Source organism: Pomacea canaliculata, linkage group LG2 (genome assembly GCF_003073045.1).
Source record: "Pomacea canaliculata isolate SZHN2017 linkage group LG2, ASM307304v1, whole genome shotgun sequence".
NCBI lineage: Eukaryota > Metazoa > Mollusca > Gastropoda > Architaenioglossa > Ampullariidae > Pomacea > Pomacea canaliculata.
Window position 1 is genome coordinate 30,465,777 of NC_037591.1, and position 18,197 is coordinate 30,483,973.

The following is an 18,197-nucleotide window of genomic DNA, read 5'->3' on the forward strand; positions in this document are numbered from 1 at the left end:
AAGACTAGAAATATAAATACTTAGAACACTCTGGGAGTTGTCTCTCTTTCAATCCGATGCCTCGTTTGAAGGCAGTAAACAACAAACATCAATAAAACTTAATAATGTGCCTCTCTGGATTCCCTCACACGGCGAGTAGATGGCGACGAGGAGGCAGACAGGTCAGCAATGACAGGCTTTTGTAGTGTAAATCTTCGTTCTCTAAAAGGAATACTTATAATACTTAAAATAACAACTTCTAAGAATTCTTTAGCAGGTTAACGAAATGAACAACTGCCATTGGTTTCAGTTCCTAATCTTTAAGGGAACTTTGCTGTCATTCGCTTGCCACGAAAGGGATTTCTTCCTCATAGTTTATCAGAAAGCCCTGTCATTAAGCAGAAAGGAAAATGCGCTGTTGATTGTTTTCCCAGACGGTGAATAGTGGGCATAAGATTAGTTCCTGCGTAAAAACCACAGCCAAGGCCAGAGCATCAAGAAACACGTATATAAAGCATTTTCATTACGAGTCTACACTTGTGATGACAGGACTGGCAGAGGGAGATTTGCGAGAGAAAGGAAAGAGGAGAGGAAGAAATAAAAGAGAAGTAGGGGTAGGGTAGGTTGGGAAGAATGACCATGTTTTTCCCTTCTTGCAATGTTTTTAACTCGCGTGATGCGAACAGAACGGAGTGGTCACTCAGAAGTTAGAAGCTGTTTTACTTATAATGAACTAACTCCCAGACGTTTGAACTTTATTTTGCTCTCAGACTAACATTTGTTTCTTATTTGTGCCTCATAGAACTGTCATGAGACTGCATCAGGTTTCCTAGGAAGTATGAAGAGCGATAGTTTTTTTGCGCAAGCCTGTTTACCTGTCTCTCCTTTGATGAGACACAAACGCAGACGGGGGGAGGAGAGAGAGACTGCTGCGTGCACTTACTCCGTGTTTCGCGAACTTTCGCTTATTTTGTGCAGCTGGGAGGGAGAGAGAGAGAGCGACTGCACAGGAAAAAAAGTGATACGACCTTTCTGTATTGCGATCTAAATTGTGGACGATGCCATTTGTTGTCCTCACAGCTCGACTATCGGGGGCAAGCGGTACAAGTATGTCCTTACTAAGGCATCCAACCTCTCCAAGTCTTGAAAACATTCACTCCATCAGCCTCTCGACATAACATGTTTTGCTCTTCACGTAGCGTGTAACTTAAAGCCAAACCCATAGAATTTTTAGACCACATTTCTCTGCTGACTTTCACTTTTTGTTTTTGTTTTTCTTTCCCTCTTTGTCGCGGCGTGGAAGCAAACAAATCTGGAGTTTTCTCCCCTACTAGTCGTTCAGTCAGTTTTTTCCCTCTTTCTCTGTAACGTTGTTGGTTGTTTTTTTTTCTTGGCAGACAGAAAGTCTTGACAGGACGAACTCGGATTTCAGAGGTAGGTCCTAGAAAGTTCTTTGACCACCGCCACCATGAAATATTGTGTCGATGTTTTGAGTCACTTGATCTACAAGAACCTGGGCGAGGGAGAGGAGGAGGAGGGTTAACGGTGTTATTCACCCACACACGGCCGTCACACCACCCTGCAGCAGTACCCAAGGCCATGTTTACCTCATCCTTAATGATCCCTTAATGCGCTGTTTGTTATCATGTGGGCCTATACAACACGGGGAACCTGCAGATTATTAGCAAACTTTGTACATCTGTGCCTGTTTCCTATTACAGGATTCCACAATGCTTCCGTTTGGTAGCTCACCCTGAGGTAGCGTTATCTCTGCTTCAACTGTTGGCTCAATGCTTGATTGTTTGTTTGTTTGCTTGTTTCTTTTATTCTTAGGATATGCATTTTCTCAAAACAGTCGGCGCTTTTTAAAGAGATTTGAAGACGCGCTGTGACGAGAGACAGGAATCATGTGACCACAGGTAAAGAGGTTGGCAAGAATCAGTCTGACTTCAGAGACTTTGTCCGTTTTCAGTTAAAAAAAATATTGCCTTTATTGCTTCTACTCTCTGCTGTATTGGTGGTGCATGGGAAATGTTGCTTGTGATGAGGATTCAATCGAGCGTTGCGACCTAGTCGTACTGTGTGATGGAAGCTTAATTAAGACGATTTCAGACAGAGGAGCCATAGTGCGGTAAGATGCTCCGTGCAGTTGTCAAGTGGCCATCTTGTTTCTTCCGAAAGCTGCATCCTTCTTTGTTATGGGTGGTGAGTGGGGCAGTTCCTGCTCATCGTTTACGGTGGGACACACCTGCTTCCTTTGCTTCAGCAAGCAGGCAGTCGTGACCCGCCGTGGACGAATATCAGTAGACAGAGTGCTTTACTTTCTTACATTACCAGAGGTCACACTTTCTAGTTCATTTGCAGCAATTCACCCTTCGCCTCGATGTCCCTCGCAACCCGCTGACCTCCTTGACCGGACACTGTGCTGTTATGAACTACAATTAACACAAACTAATAGAAATATAGATGATGCTGTGTGAGTTTGGTAAAATTTTCACCCAAATGAACCTGACCAAACATCAGTTCTCGCAGCACAAACAATTACTGCAAAGGCTCTTAAGTGAAAGCCTGTTCCGTTTGGATCGGTCATTAACAATTGCATCTTAGTTTGGCCAAACCACCAGACATCCAAGATGGTTGCTCCTTGTTCTCGGTTGTGTTCGAAAAAAAAAATCTTGTTAACTAAGGTCACATGCAGCTTTGGCCAGAGTGTGGACGAAAGGTCGTTGACTCTATTTCAATGTAGTAATGAATGGCAGTGGGTTCACAAATGACCTCCGCAGAGGTCGAGTTTTATCCGTGACCCCTGAAGAGCTTCCTTTGTTTGTCAACAAGGAATAAGACAAAAGGAAAAGGGGATGAATACTTTTTTTTCGTATAAATATGTGTGTGAAATGTCTTTAACAATATTTATTATTTGCCCTAACAGCTGGTCTTCGGCAGGTTTTCGTACGAGGAGCACGCAAGAGGATCTTCTCTGTTGGCATGCTCGGTTATTTCAGTTGAGGTTTGTTCGGTTGACAAGAAACAAGTAAACAGGAAAATGATGGTAGATACAATTGAGGTATCATTTACTTTTGACCGATGTCCAAGACTTACGATGCGCAATGTCTGTAGTGTTGTTTGGCTACATAAAGCACTAGGCGAATCAAAACCGATTCCTCATCAGGTTTTTTAATAATAATAACAACAACAATAATAACAATAATACAAAACTAAACTGGTGGCTTTTCTAATGCTGAGCTAGCGGCTCAGGCTGTTGTGACGACCAAGCAGCCGGTCCTCCAAGCAGGTGCCACGTGCAGAAACAACAGCGGTCGCGAGGTGAGATCTGAACCCAGATAATCATTGTAATATTGACAAGAGCCACCGGACCGAGAATCAGAGATAAAAGCAGCTTTTGGTTTTGATATTATTAGCAATACTAACGGATTGAAAGCAACTATAATTACAAGTTGAATCAAGAAACTTAATAAAGTGAGAGAATACTAGTCAGCCTTAGAGAAGATATCTCGCGCCACCAAAACGTGATGCTGAAAGTTCGGGGCAGTCAGTCTCTTCCTGTGTCAGTGGCATGGTAGCCATGACTATGGTCCACTGTGTTGATGTCTTTTAGCGTGAAGTGCATCATTGTTGCACACCACATGCACATCACATACCACACCACATGGCGGATGTAAGATACGGGTTATCAAGGCCGTCTAGGAGTGTGGCATGCCTAGCTGCTTTGTCACGACGTCTTTGATTGGCCGGAGGCGCTGGGCGATCGATCGCTGATAGGGCCGAGCACTCTTGCCGGAAAGTGCGGTCACTTGGTCAGCGCCTGCGTGGTAAACACCACGTGACTGCTACAGCGGTCAGTGACATGCCGCTTGTTGCTTGTTTGTGTATTTTCGTGCCCATGTTGCTTGAAATAATCTATTTTCTGTTACTTTTTTCTGTGAGGATGTTTCTCCCTCGGTGGGTGCTTACAATGAATATGTCTGTGTGTGTGTGTGGGAACGCGTAGGCACGCTGACCTGTCGCACATGAGAACGGAAGTGTGATAGATGGCGCTCAGTAGGCAGCTGTTGTCTGCGAAGGTCAGTGCAGCAGGCGTTCGATGCGTGCAAAGCGTAGGGTCACCGAGGTCGAGGTCACAGCCAATGAGTGCTCTTTCAGCCATCGCGTCTACATTACAACAAACCTCCTCCCTCCTGCTTCCCCTCTCTAGCGCACATCTTACCATCCTCCCCTCCCTTCTTACCATCCTCCCCTCCCTCTTCCGCCTCGTTCTTCTCCGCGGCAGTGACCTTCTACTGTTAACCCTTCTTCAACAGGCACCCACCTTCAAATGTCCGTCCATTCAAAAGCAACCTCAGCCGAGACTTTAGAAGTCCTTCGAGTTCAATGGCGCGCCGCCTGCATCACTGATGCGCTTCGATTGCAACTTAAATGAAGCAGGACGGGCGGGGTTTGATCGCTGATTACGTCTGATTAAGGGCCGGCGGCAGAGGCGGCAGTGGGGCGAGGAAAGGCCATGGGCCAGTGGAGGAGTGTCGGGGCGGCCATGGTGGTGTCTATGTGGAGGGCCGTGCAGTCTCGTGCCAGCGATTGGTTTAATGACCTTCGAAGGTTGTGTGTCTGTGCGGGCAATGAACTCTGGATCTCTCCCCGGCTGTGGATGGTCCGTGCTGGCTTCAGTCATGGCTGTCAGGACGAGCGGCCACTGATTGATCTGCCTGCGAGTGCTGACTGTTTTCAGGAAGTGCGCAAGCGAGACATGTTGAACGTAGTGCGTGTGTGTGCGCGTGTGTGTGTGTGTGAGAGCGAGGGAGGGGGAGAGGGGTTGTTGTTGCGTATGTGTTTATATGTTTGTGTGTATCAGTCGATGGTTGCCGGCTGGCTACCTGAGCATGTGCGTCATACCACACCTGGAACACAAACAGTCAATATCCCAACAACAACTATGCGAAAGCATGTGAATAACAGACATTTCATTATCTATTGTCTAGAGGAGTGTCACTGCCAGAACACCCACATACAGGATATACAGTTAGGTATCAACGAAGAATTTTTTTCAAATAGAAACAGTATTGTGTGCCGGTATTCTGGACAAGTGGGGGGGGGGGGGGGTGAGAGGAGCACTGCCATTGTCATCGATGCTGAAATGGTTAGTGTGAATTCAGCGGACTTAGTGAAGTCAAATGTAGCAATGAGGTCTGGACAAAATAGAATTCAATACAAGAACTAAATATGTTTACTAAACGTTTACTCGCATAGATGTTTACATCTTTACTCAAATAACATAATAACAAATAACACGTTGGTGTTTTCTTTTGCTCATTCTGTTTTGGCTTTAACAGTAACAATTAATTTTGCTATAGTGCTATTTCTGCGAAACTATGCTTAAAGCAGTTTATATACAGGAAGACACACACACACCCCGGGTGGAAGAAACCGGACTTCTTGGAGAAAACCACCGTTGTGTAAGTTAGGGTCCTTGTAAGTCTGTAAATGATCAGACAAGCCAATTCTAAATGAAGGGAAGTCGATCCTGATGGCCAATACTAGATAAAAGATGAGAGCGTGGGATGGGGGATGATTTGATAATTCTTAGTCCAACGGTTGCCATTCCCAGGAAGTGACCTACGGGCGTTTCGCATCCATCAGTGTACATCATTTGGCACGTGACAGGTCCGCGGCTTCCCCGCACTCTAGTAATTAAGAGACGACGCAGATCAGAGGACCGGTGGCTTAGGCAGGCTCACTAAGTGACCCCAGATAACTATGGCCATTAAAGGCTGGACAACTTTGATTGTCTTGTACTTAGGTGTGATCCGTGATTGGCTGTCGCTAGGTTACGTGGATGGCTGAGCGAGGATGTGAGTGTCAATGACCAGTCGGATGCCACGGAGGTTCTGAAATCGCTGATTTAACTGAGTCTTGGACCTCGACTCAACGTTTCGCCATCAAGCTCTTGGAGGATACTGGTCGTTAAGACAGATTTTCTAGACTGGTTGAAGACAAGCCTCGTCTGCGAGGATGTCAGCTATCACCAGACAAGGGGATTGGTGTAGTGACTGCTCCAACAGGACTTGCCAGGAGGTGTGCAAGTCCACTCTCTAGACAAAGTGTAGAGTATTACTCTACCAATCGCCGCTCTGGTCTGGACAGCGGAGTCCTAATCTGGATTAATTAATAAGATGCTTGGGTCAGGTCATTGGGAAGTGTTCTTCTCTGAACATGGTGGACATGTCTCGGGCTCTGTCTGGTGCGAGGATGAAGTCATCGACAAGCGACGAAAATCAACGTCCATTGCGCCATTCTTCACCGGAGCATCGGGAGGACCCTTCGTCCAGGGAAGGACAATTCTGTCTGACCTGAGTGGCATATGAATGCATAAACGTGTGTAGTATGAGCAAGTGTGTTATTTAAGATTGGATAGTATTGACTCACACGTTATCTGGATTAGTCTAGGAAAGATATAAACAGGACACTTTTTAAAAAATCTTAATGTACATGATTTGAGTGTAAATATATCAGCTCTTAACTTTATGAATAGTCAACCCTTTGATACACTAAACTGCGTTGTGTTGTTATTGGGGAAGTATGATGGGGGCTCGGAGCTAATATATAATATTCATCAGTCAGGAGTGTAGTGGAAGCGTGCTGCGCACACGTTACCTGTCGGTGTGAATGGCAGAATAGTTAGGAAGAACTAAGGAGATTAATTACCATCCTTCCTCCACCTCGCAGGGCTTGCACTCTCTTCACACTCTGTTATCTTTTCTGTTCTTTCGGTTTTTAAAAAATTGTTGCTGGGCGGATGTTGTTTGGTATCAGTGGCTTGTGTACAGGCGCAGATTATTTTGTTTTCGAGGCGCACGCGTGAGATGTGTGTATGCAAATGTGAATTATGGTGTATATCCAAAAATTGTCAATAAAAATCATCCTTATTTATGCTAATAATATATTTTTGCTAATAGTGTTAAGTCAACACTATTAGTAACACTATTAGCAATTTGAAAAGAAACGAACACAACTTTAATGTAGATCGAAGTTTATTACTCATATTTGTTATTTAAAAATAGTCTTAATTTTTGGCTTATACATTATCATTTTTTTCCAGACCCTTCGTGAGTAAGCAAATGAGCACTTTATCAGATGCTCGAAAACAACAACTTAACGCTCACTCTTAGAAATCGACTTTTAAAAAATTTTAAGCGATTAATTGGACAAAAAAAAAAATGTAAGTGCAATGTTTGTTTCATAGATGTTTTGAAAGCATTTGATAATGTCTATTAATAGAAACAGTGTATTGTATAAATGACGAGATGGAGAGAATCTGTTATAAAGAACTGTCAGTATTCAGAAAGCTCAAGATTTGACAGTGTAATAAGATCTGCGACAGGAAGAGTATTGCCCTAACGCCCTCGGTTATGCTTGAACTGGATATTTATAACTTTCGGTATCAAAACAGTTTCACTCTGTTGTAAACAACTTCTCAAATGAACCTGTTCTGGGACTCTTTTTTTTTTTATTTATCTGCGCGTCGCCAACGTTACAGTCAGGTAATTGAAGGCTTTTGAGGGGAGTGTTTGTCCACATACTGTTTCACTTCATTGATGATAAAAACTCTGAGCAGCATTAGCATTGTACGTGTCCTTTGTTGGTTTATGCATGGCTGTCCCACTGTTTAAAGACTTTCTAGGTTTGTTTTTTTTTGTTTTGCTTCTTCTTTTTTTTTTTTTTGTCATCTCCACTTGACTAGAGAATTGGAAGACTGAAGTGGAACTAATTCTGTTGTTTACTTTCTCTCGGTCATGTCTAGTTTTGTTCTTTTTTAGCATTCCCTTTGGTGTTTATCCAAAAAAAGATAAAATCTCCTTTTGAGTTGCGAGTCTTTGAGCTGAATGTTGTTGTTTTGCCGGTTGGACAAATGGCACTCAGGATGTAGTGTTTTTCATTGGCAGGACAGTCTTTGTCGATCTAGGCCACGACCAGCCTGCATGTTGTTGTGTACTGAGTTTATCAGCGGGTTCAAGGACAACCAACAGCGTCCTCTCACTGAACGCACTCTATCTCACACACAAGCAAATCCCAATGGTTAAAAAGTGGGACACAGGGGTGTCTCTACATCCGTCAAAACCATTCATGCACATTAATAAACAAACAAACAAGCAAACATACTGATAAATTAAGAATAACAAATAGTTTGACGTACTTGCTAACGAACCGTTGAAGTGGATACGGTTTTCTCGGATAGAGATGCGAAATGTTTCCTTCATTCTCGTCACAAGCATCTGAAGCCGATGTTCCAAGGCCGGTCACTGCGTCCCGCTCGTCCTTGGCGAATAAGTTGTGGAGGTGTTTGTGTTGTTTGCTGGCAGCCTGGCTGCTATGGTCAAGGCCATTATTTGACTGCAGCTCACTGGCGGAGGAACACAAATTGAAGCTCTGTGGGCGGAAATGAGAGCACGCCACACCGGACTTGGCTCTCATTTGACGAAGATGTGCGCGTGGGCTGGTGTAAACAAGAGATGGAAGGGAGGAGGTGGCCTCCAGTGAGTGGAGCACAAGGCAACAGTCGGGGTACCTGGTGGAGGTGGAAGGGTATTGGTCGCAGAGGAGGAAGCACTACCTTCTGTTGACATGACTGCTTGGTACCTGCTGACATCATAATGAGATCACACGGGTGTCCTGTACTGTATCTCGTGAGTTTGAAGGTATGAAAACATATCCATCTCCTTTCACTTTTACACACACATATATATGCAAGCATAGGCACACACCCACGTGCACATACGTACGTACAGGCGCGCTCACAAACCGATGAAAGTCTGAATGATATATGAACCTTGTAGAATATTCTTAACTACACACTGAGCCACGTCATCAAGCATCGACATTATAACCATCACACCCATTATCCTGTTGCTGACTTCCCGAAACTCGAGATAAACAACTGACGCATCCACATTAAAACAGCAATAATCATAATAATAATCATAATAATGCAATCAATATCTTTCCCTTTTCTTGTCCTTCTCCTTCTTACATTTCGGGAACCTGTTTGCTTCTAGCTTTCTCAAACCTTCCACCCCTCTTTTACATCCTCCTTCCTTCTCTCTCCTGTCTCCCTCTCTTCGCCTGCTCTCTCTCTCTTATCGCAAACATTGTAAGGCTGAGAGTGAGAAAGGCTGGTAACCCTAAGCAACAGCCTGAAGGTAAACACCAACTGAGGAATGCATTGATCGTAAACACGAATTTCCCTACATCTTGTTTCTGGCGGCATGGAAGCAACAGAAGGTTGCACAGGGAACCCTACTAGGCCATGGCCTTGACGTGTCTTCGAAACTTCCATTGTCACAACTCCCTAGGGATCAGACAACAGGGCGGGAGGTTACCGAGTACCTGATCTGTCCTCCATCGCAGACAAACAATTAGCAACAATCAGGGTTCTGGTGAAAACACCCACCCAAAAAATAAAGTACTCCACACAAACAACCCCAGAGTCTAGTGTTTGGCTTTGTAACGGTTGTGTTCACAGAAATAACGGCTTACTGTCAGATGGAAACGTTTACAAGCTGAAGATAAGATTCTGACGAGCTTTAACAGGCAACTCATGCGTGTCCTGGCTCTTGCTCAACCGTGACTATTCTTTCCTAAAGATAATGAACAGCATGCGGTGTGATTGATATGCACCCAGCGCCGCGCATGCGCACACGCACACAAAGAACGTAAAGGTTGGTGTAGCCATTAAAGTTGTCCGTATGTAACAAAATGTGTGAGAGTGAGATCACAAGGTTACACAGTGTGGAATGCCAGAACCTTATTTTATTGTTTTATTATGCTGCAGAAGCTTCACATAAAAGAAATGATGCTTATGTACAGCCACCCAATGTTGATATGCATGTAACCGGCAATATTTTATGTTCACATGGCCTTGGAGAGGTTATTATTTTTATTTATTATTCAATGTATGCTTGCACGTATACACTTGCCCACGCACACACACAGAAGAGACAAGTCCTGCGCCATTATGGAAGGACTTTATAGCTAATATTTCTTTGATATTCGCCGTAAGTAAAGACTAATTTTCTGTTACTCGAGCTCTATCCGGTCCTTTGCTAACTCGTCGTTGTAAGGCAGGACCAGGGTGGATGGAGGACTCCACAACCACGTGTGGGCTAAAGCAAGTCGCTTGGTGCTCGACATGAGTTACAGACTTGCCGAGTGCGTGTGGAACTTCTTTACCTCCACCATCAAGACCATCAGCAGTTTGTTATCGTGGCTGTCGTTCCCCACAACTAGTGTAAACACATATTTCAACAGTGAGTTGTTCAGTCACCTAGTGGGTTTTTCTGCCTCTGATTTTTGTTTTCCCTGCTGTCTTGTAAGACTTTAAGTCAGGCGCATATCAGTCGACTCATATTTCAAGTTTTGCTAAGCGTGCAATTGAATAAAGGAGATAACAATGATTAAAAAGAAGACTGTCACTGCGGGTTTCATCACCACAACCATTAGCACGCTTGTCACCTTGAGGATTAAATTTGTTTTGCCCCGAGGTGTCAGGTGCAGGATATTTTGTTTTCGAGGCGCACGTGTGAGACCCTGAGTTGTTTGCCGCTGTCATTCAAGCGAGGTAAATAAGGAAGAAAGGCGCAATGAGACAGTGTTGTCATCAACGTCCTGGCCACAGACCCAGGGCCGCGAGGCATGGCGGCCTGGTTACAGGAAACGGATTAATATTTCCACCCAACCCACCATTCCCACCTTTCCCACCCACCCCTACTCCCCCGCAGGCACATAATATGTCTGCATCTCTGATATTTTTATGAGCCTGCGGTCCTTTCCACTGCAGCTAGGTACTGTAGAACTAACCCTGACAACATCCCAAGTCCAGGTACCTTGGAACTAGCTGACAAGCAACATCTCAGATAAACGTTAAGCTTTAGAAGCAGCAGCTTTCCAATTGAACCTAGCCTAGGAACCGTCACTAACAACTTTTCAGTTTAAAATACACAACAATCACCACGAACTTCCCAGTTTTGGAAGGACGGCCCGTCTACAGGAAGCGAACCAAGCCCTAGCAGGATTTGCTCAGAAGCAGGGAATGACTCCGGCCCTGACAGGGCGAGTGAACACTAGACACGTAAGTGCGTTGCCGAGCCTAATCGCTACAGATGACACTTCGTGCCCTTTCTGACTTCCGGTTTTTGAGAGCTGGATGGGCAGGTTAAAAGGCGTGACACTGCCTTGACCCGATTCCGTGGCGGGTCTGGGCGGCGCCAGCAGCAGAATGCACTCACGCTTTTCACGGATGTGCATGGCGAGGTGCAGGAGCGGAGAGTTGTCTGCGCCAACGGACGTCCAGGAAGTCAGTCGAGAGCTGGGCGCGAGGTCACAGGACGTGCATGTGTTTGTCAAGTGCGCATGAGCAGCAGCCACTCTGGTTTAAGTGCATCGTTGAATACGCATTTCGTGTGAAATTTATGCAACAACAACAACAACAAAAATTTGATAAGGGATGGGCATGTACTACAACACAAATTCCAGCAATGGTGGCCAGATCTGGCTTAGCGCATGTCCACGTGGTTAGTCTTCTGGCCCCAGTGCTGGAGCTGGCTGGGTCAGGTGAACAGTCAACAGTTCGTTAAAGTTTCCATCCACTTCGATTCTCTCTCTTTCTCTCTCACACACACATACAAAGCAGACTGGTAATATGGTGATCCATCAGGTGCAGGTGCATCATATGTTTACCTATATGAAGTAAATTATTACAAGCAAAAATATGGTCATATATTCTTTGAAGTGAATCTTTGTGATCATTCCTTATTAGTGCAGTCCGGTCACCTGACCTGCTAGGATGGAACCACATGTTGTGTGGCGGAATCCATAAAGGTACAAACATACCACATCAAAGCTCGCAATGTACCCTACCAAGTCCACATTTGCAAGCCTGCCAGGTAGAGAGAAAGAGAAAGAACAGCAGTGTTTAGCCAGCAGACATTTGAACTAGCTCAGGCCAGTTCCAGGTAAAAAGCCGAGTTGTCGGGTGTAAGAACTACCCTTATCAATCACTGCAGCAACCGGTGAAATTGGTTTGCAGACCTTTTTTCTGTACATCGAGGTATGGCTGTAGACATCGCAGGTAGTCGTGCAAGGTGGACGTGTCCTAAATTCATGCTATTTGGTCAAAGTCAAGCATAACATGGAGACCCATTGTTCGGAAATCAAACAGCCAATCAAACAACCACAGACCTTGCAGAAGGACATACTTTGACATGCTACCTACAAAGATAACAGTCACATAGTAACTATGGGCATATTTGCCCCAAATAATAATACTTCACTCTAAACTAGTCTAACGATCAATGTTGTCGAAGTGACTGTTGATGGAGGAGGGTAACTTGCTTCTTCCAAAGCAGTCATCTGTTCAGTTGTCCTTGTGAAAGAAGATTGTGAACTCTGTTCTGGTATCGAGATAGACCAGTTTCTTTTAAGTCGGTGGTACATCAAAAAGGGTTTCGCCATTACATCTACTCTTATCTCCAACCCTAAGTCATCAACCTTTTTGCACACATAGAGAAAACGAGATCGATGAAATGGGCTAAACAAACAAACAACCGGTACAGCAAAAATGCGCGCCCTTCACCTGGATGTCGGTGCGCAAGTTCTTGCCCTCGACCTGCGACAGATGTTGGATGTCGTGTAAACGAACTTCACGTGTGAGCGAGGGAGAGGAGGGGGAACCAGCAGCAATCCAACCACCTCTACCTACCGTCTAGTTCCTGAATAGAGACACGTGAGTGAGATACTCCACCTGTCGATTGTTAAAACTTGGCCACATTGTTTATTTTTGTGGAATTATTCTTGACAGAGATACGCATCCACACACATGAAAAAAACATAGGTCATGTTTGTGTGTGAGAGTGAGAGAGAGATTGATTTCTTTATTGCTTCGGAGAGAGAGAGAAACAGAAAGGTTTGCTAGTTGCAGCTTTGTTCGGTCCTCACCCTGTAAGGGACAAAATCGTCTTTGTAATGTGAGAGAGAGAGAATGCACAAATTCTATAGCGCTTTCCAAAACCCATTGGCCAAAATAATAAATAACTTTTTAACTTCTCTTTTTTTCTCTCTCTCTCTTTCGTTAGTTGTCGTGTAAAGACATTCAGGGGCAAGTTCTGGCAACACCCTTGACATCAGCTGCATGCTACAGGTCTGTGTGTCTCTTTACCAGGCTTGTTATTTACGCCCTGTGAGTCAAGTCAGTCCTGGTTACAAGACGCTCGCGCCATGTCCAAAAAATAACTCTGAAACGAAATGATCAAACTGTCAGTATGTTTGTTTTTGTTTTTGAAAACATTGCTGGAAAATCGTTCTCAGATGACAAGATGACAACACCTGCAAAGATGGATGTTACTTCGTCTTGTTTGTGTTTACCGCAACCTAGCACAACGCAGCAACCGAGACCATGGACGTGTTTAGGTGGACTGCTGTCTGTCTGCCGAGACCAACGATCAGACTTTCGCGAAGTTCTACTGTTTGTTTCGGCGAGCGTAAACAAAGAATGTGACTAAACCGGAAGCTTTGTAGTCTCATGCCTCGTTTTAGGAGTTAACTGGAAAAAAACCAACTGCCAGCAGTTCAGTAATCCAAGTTCGTGCCGAGACAGTGTCAGACGCCATCTTGGTAGAAGGCGGTAACACAGTTTGCTGTTCTGCAATGAGATCACCATTGTGGTAATCCTTGCTTTCTTCGTCTCTGAGCACTAGGTTTGGTGCTAGAATAAAAGGAAAACAATATATTTTGCAGATGTGGACTAGAAAAATGGTGTCTGGTGACATTTCCTTTTCGACGAAAAAAAAAAAAAAGAAAAGAAAAAGAAAAGACAAGCAAGTCCTGAATCAAAGTCGACATCGTTCCATTCTCTCCGTATCTTGGAAGTCCGGGCTAAAAGGTCAGTAAGCGTCTGAATTTCGTCCACTTGGCCTTTGACCCCTCTTCCATTTTTCTTCTTTTTTTTTTAAAAAAAAACTCTGTGCATAATCTTTTCGATAACGATAGCCTTGTGACACGTAAGCTGATGTATGAGAAGAATACTACAGGAAAGAAAAATTTTCCAATACATGTATTTTAACAAAAATGCCATTAAGGACAAAGAGTGAACATAATTTCCGAAGCAGTAATGCTACCAGATGTGCAGAAACTGAGCGTGGCGAGTTAAAAGACATGTTTCTTGCCAATAGGACAGAAAACAATAAATAATAATAAAAAACAAAAACAAACAAAACAGAAAATTAAAAAAAAAATACAAACCTTCTCCCTAATTCCCTAATGTTTCCATTATTAACAGATTGGCCCTTCTACCATTTCATCTTTCCATGCATTGTTTATTTTCTTGGATTCTTAGTCCAAAATTAAGGATTGCTTAATCAGTCTTGTAATCGGGATACTTAATCTTGCCATTGCCCTTCCTCAGCGATTGCCCATTTCTGCTTACCTCGCACTCCCCTGTATCCAGTTTTAGTTAGCCTCCCTTCATGCAGTAATTCTCCTGGAAGGGAGGGTCGAGGGCGAGGGGAATGGTCGAGCACGTGCTCTAACGTATGCAGCTTATCAACCCGGTTTTCTGACGAGATCGCATCAAAAACGTCGACGACTTTGCTTTCAGTCACGGTCACCCGTCTGACAACACGAAATCTGGTTCAACGGTTTAATTAATCACGAATGGGGTCTGAGAAAAGTCGTTCTGAATGCACTCATTCTAGTTTGGTCAACAGCTGATGGCCTTGTACTGTGGCTTGCTTCATATTATTTTAGAGAACTTTCAAACCGAGGCCAACACAGATAGAGGCCAACATGAATATTGTACCTTTTATCTGTGTGGACTTTTCTGGTTTTCTTTTTACTTCTGTTTTCTTTAAAATAAATCTTGGCTTGAGTTTACTTGTCTGTCTCTCTCTCCCCATTCCCCTACTTCTATATATCATATATAGTGTAATGTGTATGTGTGCTTGCGCGCACGTGCGTGAGGGAAATACAGTGATAATTCTTTATTAAAGAGGATGATGCCATAGCCAAATAAATATTTTTTTATTTGTTTGTTTTTTGTTTGCCGTGTAGCATTCGCGTGAGAGAGAGAGAGAGAGTCTCGGGGCAAAGAAAAACAAAACAATGTTATGCCGAGACTTCCGCTTTCATTTCCTCCACGATACGCCATTTGCAGCCGGCACAATCTGTTTCATGCTCCAAACTGAGCCCGCAGCTCGAGCGGAAGGCACGTGACTGCTGAAGTGCACGCGCTGACAGACCCACGTGACGCACGTGCGCAGAAGAGCGAAATAGGCTCCGCCATAAATAACTCGTCATCGTGCTGAATACAACAAGCATTTGACATTGGCAGGACGCACTGTCCTAGCAAGTGGACGCAGGGGCCAGACCGCTTGTAGTGATTGGCACAGTGGCAAAAACAAGGAATTAAACAAAATTCGGGGGCTCTAGGTACTCCCAACGTTTCATCTCAAGGCTGGCGGTAAATTTGTACCGGTCACGTGGCCTTCGTGGCAAGAGGTTTGTTTTCTGGACATATTTGTGAACGTCTTCATTCTCCTCCCACCTTTCCAAAAATTGTTTTGACGATACAGTTTTTAGGGGAAAAAATCCTCATCCCCCAATCTCTCCCCCGTCAAGGTTGAGACTTATCTGTCATGCCCAGCGAGGGCACAGCATGTAGCACACAACCTTGAAACCCACCCAAGTAAATAAGAGTTGTTTTCGTGAAACTCATTTCTAGGCATCTGCTTATACTGTCACTTTTTAAAGATCCTGAACTGGTATCGTATCGTATTGTTAAAAAAAAAGTTTTCACCATTAATACGCGGGACTGCTCTTATGGAAATCATCGTCTAAATTAGTCTCTTATCGTGGACATGCTGTTCTGTCTCTGCAAGTTTATTCACTTGAAAGGTTCCCTGTTCTTTCAGTGTAAATACAGTCTTGGATAGCTTTCTCTTCCGGTCTGAAAATGTTGGAAATGGAGAAAAACTGGTCCGCAGACACTTGTAGGCTTGAATAGGGAACCTGAAATATAGAAAAGAGTTAGCTGATGAAAAAAATTTGAACACTTAAGTGTTGAAAAAAATTGACATACAGGACATCAAACGTTGCCGTGTGCTTTTGCGTCCTCGTTGGTTCGTGATGTGTATAAAGACATTTTCGACTTGTTTACGGGGAAATTTCCTCCTTAAAAACCAAGCTTTTCATGACATTTTGAAAAAACATTTTTGTTTCCATAGAAGTTTAAAATTTAGCATTTAATTGCTAAATTAACAAATTGCATCATAACTATTATCAATATTCGTTAATTTATGAAATCTTTTTCCGGAATTAAAAATGGCTCCGGTCCTGCCCATGAGCTACAGGAGGTGGACATTGTTGCCCAGCAAAGTTGGTTTCCCTCAAAGAAAATGCAGACGAGGACACAAGCCCGATATCAGTGATCTCTTATCAGCCAGCTTGTCCTTGAACTTTTTGTAAAATACACACCCCCAAGACCTGGCCAATCAAGAAAGTCGTTCCCATTTTGGACCAATCAGAAGCACGTGTTTATCGCGACCGACTATTGCTGGCCTTGAATGAATTCAGTGGTCACAAATTGTCCAACATCAGCACTTGACTGAGTAATCTGGAAAAAAATACCGAAATTTGAAACCAAGATTTGGTTGCCCGTATGTATGTATAAGTGCATATGTTTATGTTTAAGCACGCGTTCATGTGTGTGTGAGAGCTAGAATCGTCATGGATACCGCAGAATTCTCTTGAAAATGTTGATTCAGCGTCAAGAAAGGGAAGAAAAATGATAGAGTTTTTTTTCTTTCGCCTGAAAGCCGTTTTTATAAACACTGGCCTGTAAATCGCATTCCATGAGCCCTGACTTCCTGTGATATGAACGTGCCTTCACGTGTAAATGTATGAACGCTGGTTTCACTCTCAATTGTTCACTATTTCTTTTTATGGACACTTTTTTTCGTGCCTAGTCCTACGGCAGTTACACTATGTCCAATTGTAAGAAAATCTTTAATGTCCTTGTCTATGAACTCTTGCTGTTCGTCCTATTGTTAGAACACTGATAGGCGAGGAGCTAGGAAAAAGTACAAATGAAGAATTCAGATGGACGAGATGACACGCAGGCACCTCTGATGTAGATAATAAATTTTAAATAAAATGTTGCACGTTTAATAGGATATTTCGTCTGAATATAAAACATTTGATAGATATAATAAGACGTCTCTATCTGTCTAAAGCACGTGCCACATTCAGATATCTGTCTAAAGCACGGATGATAATGGAAGTCTGGACACAAACAGTCCATGTTTGTAGGACGGAATGAGTGAAAATCATTCGGACAGTTCAACGCACTGGACAAGCGACTCTGGTTGCTTAATTCCTCCCAGAGAATATCATTATGCCTTACAGGAAATTTAGAAAGATTGCTCGTGTGGATTGATTACTTTGCAAAAAAATTAAAAAAAACCAACAAGCGATAAACACACAACACCAATAAAACAAAAGGGAAACTTCAATTTGCAGTTTCTACATCTGTTTTTTGCATATTTATTTTCCAATATTGAAATCAATGGAGTTAATAGACGAAATTATATAATATTAATTTCTAAGCTACAGAATAATTTACACGCCCTAGTGAATTCTCGGAATAACAATTAACTGTCACAGCACGTGGGTGGAATAGAACACAATTTCACCAGCTGCGTGTAGAAAACACAAACCATCCTACCTGTCACGTGCACCTAAAATCAAAACTCACACCTGTGAAGGTGTATGATGTAACTGTGAAAGACCATCATGATAACAGAATGTTTCCAGGCATTAAATGGGATGTTTTGTAACATTTGAGCAAGTTTACAGGTTCTTGTGAAGACAAGCTAATTTCATCCATCCATCCAAAGTTATTTATAGGCATACAGAAACGGGTATGCAAGGCTGCTATTTACCCGGTCGTTTGCTTCGTCGATACCCCGGCTTGTGCAACCGCGCAGAGCGCAAGGTCTTCGTTACATTGTCTTTCTTCTCTTCACTGGATGGACTTCATGCGATGAACATTGGAAACTGGGGTACGTTTAGATGTGGGGGTCTTAAAATTTATTTATTTTGAAATTAAGTGAAACTGGTCTGATGAAGCCAAACAGCCAAGCAGGGTCTTCGCGAGCTGA

At 43.5% G+C, this 18,197-nt stretch overlaps 2 long non-coding RNA genes across 3 annotated transcripts in view; one reads left to right on the top strand and one right to left on the bottom strand.

The window, feature by feature from the left end:
- Positions 1-4,949: 4,949 nt before the first annotated feature.
- LOC112556569 lies at positions 4,950-8,912 on the bottom strand. Its single transcript, XR_003097769.1, has 2 exons — positions 8,186-8,912; positions 4,950-6,341 (listed from the first exon to the last, which is right to left on the bottom strand). It is a non-coding gene; the product is annotated as an uncharacterized LOC112556569 (long non-coding RNA).
- The window catches only part of LOC112556570, a 119,311-nt gene continuing 109,666 nt past the window's right edge, over positions 8,553-18,197 (top strand). For both annotated transcript variants that reach the window (XR_003097771.1, XR_003097770.1), the window contains exons 1-2: positions 8,553-8,687; positions 13,780-13,924. This is a non-coding gene — a long non-coding RNA (uncharacterized LOC112556570). The remainder of the gene's footprint in view (positions 8,688-13,779; positions 13,925-18,197) is intronic.